The sequence below is a fragment of the Panthera tigris genome, chromosome D3 (genome assembly GCF_018350195.1).
Source record: "Panthera tigris isolate Pti1 chromosome D3, P.tigris_Pti1_mat1.1, whole genome shotgun sequence".
Classification (NCBI taxonomy): domain Eukaryota; kingdom Metazoa; phylum Chordata; class Mammalia; order Carnivora; family Felidae; genus Panthera; species Panthera tigris.
In genome coordinates, this window is record NC_056671.1 from 12,614,503 (window position 1) to 12,625,261 (window position 10,759).

Sequence of the window (10,759 nt, forward strand, 5' to 3'; positions counted from 1 at the left end):
TCGGGGAAGATACACGAGTTGAGATCGCACAAATATCCTGCTTCTCAAACTCTGGCCCGCTTGTCTTAGCATCCATCCATGGATCTCCTAGGAGGCGGCATCGTTTAAAAACTAGACCAACAGAATAAAGCATATGGACACAATACACCTGATTTAAATAAGCAGTAGCTGGTGAAATGGGCAGGTTAGCCTATAGCTTACGCTACCCAACTAGGTACAAGCACATGCACCAGCCCTAAAGGATGCCATTTCTTTAGTGGTGAGTGCTGAAGTGTGACCTAGCCCAAGTGGCAGGTCACCTGTTCCAGGGTCAGCAATTTGCTACCAAGTCAAAGACTTACCCTCGTCCCTCTTCAAATTGGGACTAAACCTTGTAAACTAGTCTAACAAATGTGGCTTGGGTCACATGCCCGCCTGTGACCCAATCGCTGAGGCCAGAGGGGTGGAGTGCTCTGATTGGTCACGCCCTTGCTGTGGAACCAATCGCTGAGGCCAGAGGGGTGGGGTGCTCTGATTGGCCATGCACTTGCTGTGGAACCAATCGCTGAGGCCAGAGGGGTGGGGTGCTCTGATTGGCCATGCACTTGCTGTGGAACCAATCGCTAAGGCCAGAGGGATGCAGCGCCCTGACTGATGACATACCAGCCTCTGGACTAGAGAGATGTAATCTATCTTGCCTGAACTGCTGGACCCAAGAGTGGGGTTTTCCCCAAAGGAAAATAAGGTGCTGGGTGCTGGAACAACAAAAAAGGGCAGATGCAGTGTTCCATCTCTGCTAATGGAACCAATTATCGAGAGCATTCCTGTCTCCAATTCCATACCCAAGGAGCCAAGTTCGCTCTCTCCCCAAAATCACAGTGATTTTATGTTCCTCATTAAATCTGTCACCATTACCGAGTCTTAGCTCGTGGGAACGTGCAACCAGGTTGTTCGGAAACCAACCTGCCAGCCAGCCATCTCTGGCGCTCAGCTCTAGAAGACTGAGGCCAGCTATGCTGATGCAGGCCAAGGCGGTTCTGATCGGTTGGTGATGGGCTATCGTGCTGTACCCAAGTCTGAGCTCATTGTAAGAGAATGTGATAATTGATTAGCGATGCCTGCCCAGGGCACAGGTATGGAGGAGAGGAGGGTATTTGCAATGTGTTTCTTCCCATTGACTGTCTCAATGACACCTTCCCGCTCTAATATGCAAAATCCAGGTTGAGGCAATAAATGTTGGACCACATGTTGTGCCTCCTCGGGGGCTGGAGACTGAAGCTTTGAACACAAGCTTTGCTCTATCAAGGCACTTACTTTTCACTGGGAAGACCAGATATTTAGGAAAACATCTGGATGTAGGACTCTCAAGCTCACACACTCCCAACCACTCCCTCCCCACTTCCTCCGGATTTAATTGTCTTCGGTTGCCAGAAACATTTTTAGCCTTGCCTTGGGCAGCTATCTCTGCTATTGTCTGCAGATTCAGGCGCCTTTTACAAGGTGTTAAGGACATAGAGGCTCCAAATAGAGTCTCTCCTCTTGATGTACTCAGAAATAACATGAAAAACTTAAAAGAGTAGTGACAAAGAGAGAACATGTGTATCCAGAACAGCGTCCCCTTTGTGCCTAAACCTTTACGACTCTACTCAGTAAGAGTTTCCTGGATGTTACACACCCACAGTGAAAAAGCATCTGTTGGGCAGCACCGATGACCTTACCATGCACAAGAGTCACCTGGAGACCAAAATGCAGCATCTGATTCAGTAGATCTGGGCCAGGCCAGGGATTCTGCGTGTCTAACAAGCTTCCAGCTGTTTCCAGTGGTCCTGGTCCATGGACCACACTTTGGGGGAGCAAGGGCCTGGGTGATGGAGGACGAGAATGCCTGGTACGGATTGGTGGGAAGATGGAGAAGGGGACAAGGGAGTGGGCTCCACTGCAGGGGGAAGGGTGGGAAGGGAAATGCGTAATGTTCTGAGCATCTCCATGAAAGCACCAGTCCCAAGCCTGACCCGCCATATACAAAATAAATAAAAATGAACATTGGCGGTCTTCCTTCTCTCCTTAATCCTCATGACTTTAGAAGTAGGTGGAATTGCTGTTTCCACCTCCCACACCCCCCGACATCCGCACACACATTTCACATCGGGAAACTGAGGCTGGGAAGGGTGAGTAACCAGTCACAGTTTGCTTTACTTTGGGTAAAGACTCCAGCCGAAAGCCAGCTCACGCCTCTTTCCCACTCCTCTGCGTTGTGACATGGGACCTACAAAAGGCCTCGAGGGGATCTGGGGGCCTGTGCAGAACCAGCTTAAGGGCCCTTATCCAGAGGCCTCCAGTTTCTCCAATAATGAGGCCAGTTGGAAACTGTTAACACAGATGAGAACCAGCCAGCAACAGGTGAAAGGCCGCTCAACCTATCAGCACTGCTTTAAGCTATAGCACGCTCCTGGTTTCCTCTCCCCAATTTCCAGGGGCCCAAACCCCAAATGCACCTGCCAGCAAATGAGCAGCAGCCAGAGGAAAGACTTGGGTCTCCCCCACTCGGAACTGGCTTGCACGTCCCCCCATTTCCTGGAGCCCCTTGGGAGAACGGTTTCTGTAGGTTAATAGAGAGTGCTAATGAGGGGTAGCCGGCGGGAAAAGGCAAGGTCTACTTGAGCCAGCACTTGGACCGAAGCCAAGGTCTCTCTGGCCATAGATTCTCTCTCCCCTTCCAGGTTAGTGTGCCGTGTGGAGAGATTAAGATGTACAGTCTGCAAATGGACTAACCTTTTCCAGGCCTCTTTAATGAGGCTTCCCATAATAGGGCCATTTCTCTTTCTTATGTATACGTACACATTCACACACACACACACACACACACAGCCCTTAACATAATCCATATGGAAATAAAAATCTCTCCCTTGCTCTATTTTTTTAAGTGGACTCTATAATGGGCAACACTTTTGTTCTTCAAATGAAAATCCATGGTTCAACAACATGCGTTTCCAGTGAATTAAGAACGTAGTTTCGGCCAGCGGGCTAGGCTCCCTCTTGAAACTCAGCTTTATGGGTAGCAAATAATCAGTTGGACCAAAAGTTCTTCTAGGAGGTAGTGGGAACCGAGCACAAGGTATGGTAAAAGCCCCAAGAAATGTACTCAGTTCTGGAACGCTCTCTGGATGAAGCAGCATAAGCAATGAGGGGACATTATGTTCTGTATCATTCAGACTTTGCCTAAAGAGAGAGAATTCTAGCCTCTGATATCATCAGGTAACTTCCCTATTTAAAATATATATGAGGGGTGGGTAAGAAAAGCAGATTCTAAAGCTGTCCTCCTAACTCTTCTCTATCTAACCATCTATCTAAGCCATCACTATAACCCATATCAGGGCTACAAACAGGAACCCTCTGGCAACTGTGGCTGTTTCAACTGCATCCTGGGTCAGAGGCCTTTCTGACTTCAAGCTTCCCAAAGAGCAGAGACATTCTCGGACCTGTGTTAGATACGTGAGTATCTGTACTCAAGATGTCAAGCGTCAAACAGTTGCTCAGAACTGAATTGTCCGATCAAAAGGTAATACAACTAGAGATTGCTGTAAGTGTTTTTTAAAAACTTTGACCACTTGGAAATTTAAAACCATGCTCCCAAGGAACTTGGGACAAAGAGGAAATCAAAACCAACCATTACCAAAAGGAAAATGATAATGAGAACAATGTGTGTTTTTTAAATCACATGGGATGTGCCCAAAGCTGTAATCAGAAGTTCGAGTCATAGTATTAAATGTTACCATTGTTGTATTTAACAGAATACAAAATGGGGCACCTGGGTGGCTCTGTCAGTTGAGCGTCCGACTTCAGCTCAGGTCACAATCTCGTGGTTCACGGGTTCGAGCCCTGCGTCGGGCTCTGTGCTGACAGCTTGGAGCCTGGAGCCTGCTTCAGATTCTGTGTTGCCCTCTCTCTGCCCCTTCCCTGCTCATGCTCTGTCTCTCAAAGATGAATAAATGTTAAAAAAAAATTTTTTAGTAAATAAATAAAATAAAAGGATACAGATAAGTGAGTTGAGTATCAACCCCCTAAAGTTAGAAAAGAATAACAAACCACAGGAAAAATACAAAGAACAATTAACAAAGGGGGGGGAGGAAATTTGGATTTTAAAAGTCCAAAACAAGGATACAAGACCCCAAAGGGTCTAATCAAGAAAAAAATAAGCAAAACACACAAAATTAGGAGAAAGACAGTTGGTGGAATAATCACCTAGACAGAAAAGATTAAAACTAAGAAAGCATCTTGATCATGTGTAAAAAAATGATGCTGAAACGTTTGCAGCATCCAGGAAGCTGACACTTTAACCATAAAAATAGTGATCATATTCCTATGTAAAGCATCCTTGCAAATGAATAAGAAAAATAAAAATCCCATCATAGGAGAACAAACAAAAAACATGAATATGCAACTCAAAACAGAATAAGTATCTATAGGCAATTAACATCTCAGAAAATGCCTAACCACACTGTAAGTCAAAGAAGTAAGAATGGAAACAGCCCTGATGTCATTTCTCCCGTACTGAATTAGGAAGACTTTGTGTCCGTGGTTTGCTTTTCGTGCGGATGGCTACATCCCGTAAGAATGGAGAGGAGGTGAACCAGATGTTCTTCTTCATAGGTGAGAGGGATATAAATTAGGGAATTGGTTCATCCGTTCTGAAAAACCATGTGGAAGCATTTCAGGTGAATGGCACTTACCTTTAGGTTGGAGAGGTTCCAAGTGTAACTCTTCTTTACAAATGCTAATGAAGTGGGACCCGATTTGTACACATCTGAAACTTGCAAGATACCTAACGGGCCAGATTTGGGGTGCCCCCAAATGAGATCAAGCCAAGGATCAAGATGCCTGGCTACTGGCCCGCCCTCGGCCACCGGCAACTTGTCTGACCTCGACAAATCCCTGAATTTCTCGCAAGCTCCATTTTACCATCTGAGTAATGAGGGCACTAAATTTGATCGCTAGGACCTTCCCCTGATGCTGACATGTTGTCTCACTCTTCCCAGTGCCAGGGTCTCCCTGGTGTCTCTAAGATAGCAACATTTCTGGACAAGAGAGGAAGAGAAAGATTAATGGAAAGGGAGTCAAGAAAAATGGACTAACCATCAAATACAAGAGAGAGGTCCTAACCTTTCCTCTGCCTCATTTCCTGCACTTCTTAAATGGGCTATAATGCTTTGCACATTAAGCTCTCAATAAATATTTGTTGAATTAATGAAAATAAGAAAGGAAGTAAGGAATTAATGATACAGAAGGCTAGGCCTACAAGTTTTTTTTCTTGCTCGTCCCCAAATCCCTGCAAGGATGTAATAAAAACTACTGATGAATTAGAGTTTCTCAAAAAGAAACTGTAAGCTAGGGAAGGTTGTCTATTCTATTTCCTTGCCCCGAAGCAGACCTCACTTACCAATGCGGCAGCAGAATGAACATTAGGCCCTGGGGCCAAATGATCTCAAAACAGTGGATCCTTTCAGTCAAGCCAATGGCAGGTGATTCTTCTGAGCTGAGAGGTACTGGGCCAGGAATGTCAGCCTCATGGACCCAACCACGTCCATCATTATCACCTTGGTGGTCAGAATGGGAGTGAACTATTTGTGGGCAAAGTCCCATTTCCGGGCATGCCTACCACATGGCCTCGCTCTCTGTGATGCGATGGGCTAAGACCACATCACAAATCAGCTCAAGTTGGGTTCAGGCAAAAGGACAACCCGCCGTGTATGTGTCAACGCTCCCTCGGTCTCCACCTACAGAAGACATCATCTTGGTCTTTCCCACTGTGCCCAGATGGGATCTCAGAATCTTTTGAGACACTGACCCTTCCAGGCTGCCAATACCAGCTGATCAGTCATCACACCGGCAAAATGTACTTGTGATCCCTGTGTATTTGTGATTAACGACCCAATGATGGGTATTGTGAGCCGGGTGGTATCATCCCCAAATTCATATACTGAATTCCTAAGCTTCAGTATCTGAGAATGTGACAGTAGGGACAAGGTCTTTGTAGAGGTGATTAAGTTACAACGAGGTCATTAGGGTGGGTCCTAATCTAATATGACTGGTGTCCTTAGAAGAAGAGATTATGGGGCTCCTGGGGGACTCAGTCGGTTAGGCGTCTGACTTCAGGTCAGGTCATGATCTCACCACTTGTGAGTTTGAGCCCCATGTAGGGCTCTGTGCTGACAGCTCAGAGCCTGGAGCCTGCTTCGGATTCTGTGTCTCCCTCTCTCTCTCTGCACCCCCTCCTCTCCCTCTCTCTCCCTCTCTCTCAAAAATAAACGTTAAAAACTGTTTTAAGTGGAGGAACTGAGTTATAAAGGAGTGCATGAGCTGTAAGTTTTATATAATTACAACATATATTTAATGTGAATGTGGGGGTACGTGTGGGCGTGCAAAAGAGAGAGTGTGCAAAGGAACACTGTCCACAAAGGAAAATGTTTGGAGTGCTGCACACCAAAATGTTCACAGTGGCTTCTTCTAGATGGTGAGGTTCCAGATGACTGAGGGAGCAAAAGTGTGGTTTCCTGTTCTCGTTGCAGTGACCGTGTGTTAATTGCATAATTCTAAAAGATCTTAAATAGTGCGCACAAACCTAAGAAGGAAACCAGCCAGCCCAGGGGTCATACTAACTGTGCACAGGTGCCTTCTGTCTTACCTGTTCGAACTCACGCAATCCCCCAATCGTCCCACGAGGTAGGGACTGTTGCTATCATCATTTTCTAGACGAGGAAACCGAGGCACGGAGAGGTTAAGCGGCTTGCCCAAGATCACGCACGGCAGAGCCAGGGCTCCAAACCGGGCAGTCTGGCTTCATGTCCACGGCCTTAGTCCTAAAGCTACCCTACTTCTGCACAGGCGCCCGGGCAATTCATTGCTTTCCGAAGAGCTGCTCTGACCACATTTTGGGTTAGTGTGTGATTTGAACACACAGCGCACCCAGGCGCACTGAGGCACGCTGAGCTGTGCTGTGTGGTTCCGCAGATTACCCGGGCCCTTTCCATTTGAGGGTCACAATCGCACTGGACTCAAGCCCCCACACCTTGATAGCGCGACACCCCTCTCGTCAATACATGGAGAGAGCTGAGAAGCTTCACTTTCTTCAGGGGCGAGGGGATTGCTCTTGGACAAAGGGGCAGCAGTGAGCAACCCATTCATATTTTATAAGTTTGTTTAATGGAGCCTTATTTTTTGGGTTATGTATTTTTAAAGACTGCTAGCTCAGATTGATGGAGACACTATGCTGATCTTGCTGTTAAAGCCGGAGCCCTGGAGGAAGCCCAGCCCTTCTGGGGCCGAGGAGGGACAGGGCAGAGTGGCAAATGGACAAACACGCCCGTCAGCAGGGAACTGGTTAAATAAATTATGTTCATCCCCATAATGGAATCTAGGCAGCTGTTAAAAAGAAGCAATGAGAGCTATAGGTCCCGTCGAAGCGTTGCAGACCACTGGGGATAACGTGATCCTTATACAGCAATAGAAATTGTAGGGGGGGAGGGTGGGTTGGGCGCGTGCACCTGTGTTAATGACTAAGTACGTGGACCCTCGTGGAACCAACTGGAGTTCACACCCCAGCCCCGCTGGCTGCTCCCTCTGTGGCCCCGGGTTTTCTCAACGTCTCTGAACCCCAGTTGCCTCAACTGTAAAATAAGGTGATACCCTAATACCCACACCATCCACAATGGTCGGGGGTGGGGGGTGAAGTGAGAGAATGCATGGAAAGAATTTTCATTTGCTTGGCACACATTAAGCACTCAAAAAATGCTTGTTACTATTGTTGTTATTATATAAAAAAGACCCATATAGAAACCTGAAGAAGTTCTTAGTGTTCGCTTATGGACAATGGTACCGATGAAAGGAAGGCTCTCCCTGTTTACCAAACATTTATCATATTTGAATTTCTGCAATGCGTACATTTGGTTCTTGTCATTAAAATGCGATAAAGTGTTGTTGTTGCTGCTGTTGTTGTTGTTGTTGTTGTTTTAATAAACAAAACTGACTGGTCTCCTGAAAGGAATCACATGAATTGGGAACTTTCCGACAGCCTCATTTCCGGTGAGTTCCTTAGGCTATGGCCGCGCTCCCGGGGGCAGGTCGCCCCTGTAGGGTGAAAACAGGAAGTGAGTCTCCCCCATGGGGTGGAAAACAGGAAGTGAGTCTCCCTGATTCTCTCAGGTGGGAATCAGCAGGCCATTTGCGTGCATACCTCGGCAGTAAGGTCCACCCTAATTTCCTAATCCCCACATTCCCTTTTTTTCAGTTCAGTTCCTGCAAGCGGAAAGGGTGAAGCTGAGCCAAGTGAGCAAGCCAACAAAGTTCATGGGCTTTGAGAAGAAATACTGTTCGCAAACGGCAGAGATCATTGCCTGGGCCCTTACGAGCGTCAGGCACGATGCTGTATACTTCTGTACATCTCATTTCATCGTTCACAGAAATCCTTCCAGGAGAGCACCGATTGGTTCTCTTTTTTACGAAGGAGGCCACTGAAGCTCAGAGAGGCGAAGGCACTTGCTCAAGAGCACACAGCTCATGGCAGAACAGCCAGAATTTGAGTCTAACTGGCAACAAAATCTAAGCCTTCCGGAAACACACAGTAGTAGCCTGTGTACTCTGTCAGAGGGAAAGAGATAGATTTTACTCTGGTCAATTCAATACCTAGATACCCTCTGCTGTCTAAAGAACACCAAGAAAGAGTGTCAATCTTTCATATTTGTGACCTCCCTTGAAATTTTGGTAGCCCCAGTTCCGGGCTTCCCAAATTGTTTTGTTTTGTGTAATGGTAAGAAATGTTCTGTAAGAACAGATTTTCAAGGTATGGTAGTTTTTGAGGGAGTTCTAGGTTAACTTCATTATGATTAGCAGGTTCCCTTTGCTATGCCAAGTACATTGACCCTCCCCCCCCCCCCCCCCCCCCCCCCCGCCAAGAGGGTGCAATTGAGTGTCGCATTGCCCAAATTTATTTGATCAAGGAATCATTTTCTTAGGAAGCATATCGCAGAACCGAGTTCACTTGGGGAAATGCTATCCTAAGACAAGCATGCCTTTTTTTTTTTTTTTCCTCGCTTGCTTTTCCAAGCACATGAAAAGCAGTGGGACAGTTTGAACACATATATATCTCAGACCACAAGAAAAATTATCCAGATCTCTCCCGAAACTACTCCTGTATACCAAGACCCTTTGGGTATACATCTGACTATAAGGCAACTCCAAATATAGAGGGCTCCACATCTAAGGCGAGCCGTGCTTTTCCCGACGGGAAGATCGAAAAATCATCTTTAAAAGGGACACAGACATTCCTTGAGTTCACCAACTTTAAGTCAAATGTTTACTTAGCTTATATAATTTGTTAATTGAGCCTGATACACATTTTTATTTCACACATATTGTAAGACAATGTCTGGCGCGGGCAATCTCCTTTCTCTCACTCATGCAGGTCAGGAAACGCTTTAATTCAAATTCTTTGCCTATATCTCTGTCTTAAGAAGGCCACTCTTTTCGACCTCCCACTTCACGTCACGCGCGCCTCTGAATAGGCTGTTTAGAAACGCAGCCATTCTCAAGCCGGGTACCGTATCCATCCCTGGAAGTGTCGGCCCCGGGGCCCCAAGCAACCGGTGCTCCCGATGAGGGGACGGTTGCGACAGCCGTGTTTTTTTCCCTCATTTATCCTGTAGGTGTCTGTTTGCATCCCGACGACATCCCTGCTTACAGGGCTGTTTGGAAAGTGAGCTTTAAGAAGGCTTGTTTATACGACACCAAGCACGGGCAGTTCTGAGGCCCAGTTCCTGGAATTACTCTCAAGCCTCTCTGGTTCTGACAGGCGGATGCTGGAACCTTCCCGAGAGCTAGCTTTGGTGTTCCAGTCATTCCCAAATAGGACTTGGCCGGTCTAAAGAAAATACTTGCAGGAGGGCCCCATGATAGGAGAGATGTTATAGGGACCCAAGTATTTGTAACGCCTTCCCTCCTGCGCGCTAATTACGGGGAGGGCCTCTCACGTTCGAGTTGGGCAGGTGAGGTATTTACAAAGGGGAGATCTCCCTCCTAAGAGGACGGGACGTCTGTGCTCAGGCAGCAAGGAGTGGGTTAAGCACCAGCCTTGCACTCCAGCTCAGGACGGAGGCAGACCTGATGTGGCATGGGCCTCTTTCTGCCCAAGACCAGGAAGAGCGAGGGCAAGAAAGGAAAAATTATTGACCTGGGGAGAGCACTCAACTGCAACCTCATGAGTAAATAGGCCATTTATCCCCCGGCCCAGAGCTCCTTGAAAAGGTGACCGTCCATCACTCCCTCCTCCGAGCTGCTCCTTGATGAGCTGCCCTATCAATGGGCTAATTTAGCTGATTACAGAGGAATTTGAGAGGAATGGACCGCCAGAGCCTGGGTCTGGGCCAGCAGTGCATTAAGTCCACCAGTGTCTCCATCATCCCCCAGTGGGACTGATAGGAGCGTCTTATTCCTGAAAACGTGTCCCATCTGATGGGCTTTTGTTAAATTCAGCTCCGGCTTATCAGGTGCTGGGTGGAAAACGCGCCGCTACAGGGCATAGATTGTTCTGTCCTCCGAGTCCTCGATGGGGGTGGGCAGCCTCTGGGACCAGTGCCAGGCTATTCTCAGCTGCTGGTCAGCAGCATGTCAGTGCCCAGCCCCGCAGGATGGGAGTGCAGGAAGAAGATGTAAAAGGCCAGGATGGACTGCCATCGCTCCTTTACTCCCCTGACTTTTTGCAGGACACACGGCTTGGAAAATGCCCCCC

General features: G+C 47.3%; 1 long non-coding RNA gene across 1 annotated transcript; it reads right to left on the minus strand.

Moving 5' to 3' along the window:
• Nucleotides 1-3,916: 3,916 nt before the first annotated feature.
• Nucleotides 3,917-5,575, minus strand: LOC122232735. The gene is made up of 3 exons (XR_006210121.1): nucleotides 5,417-5,575; nucleotides 4,710-5,054; nucleotides 3,917-3,951 (listed from the first exon to the last, which is right to left on the minus strand). It is a non-coding gene; the product is annotated as an uncharacterized LOC122232735 (long non-coding RNA).
• Nucleotides 5,576-10,759: the final 5,184 nt, after the last annotated feature.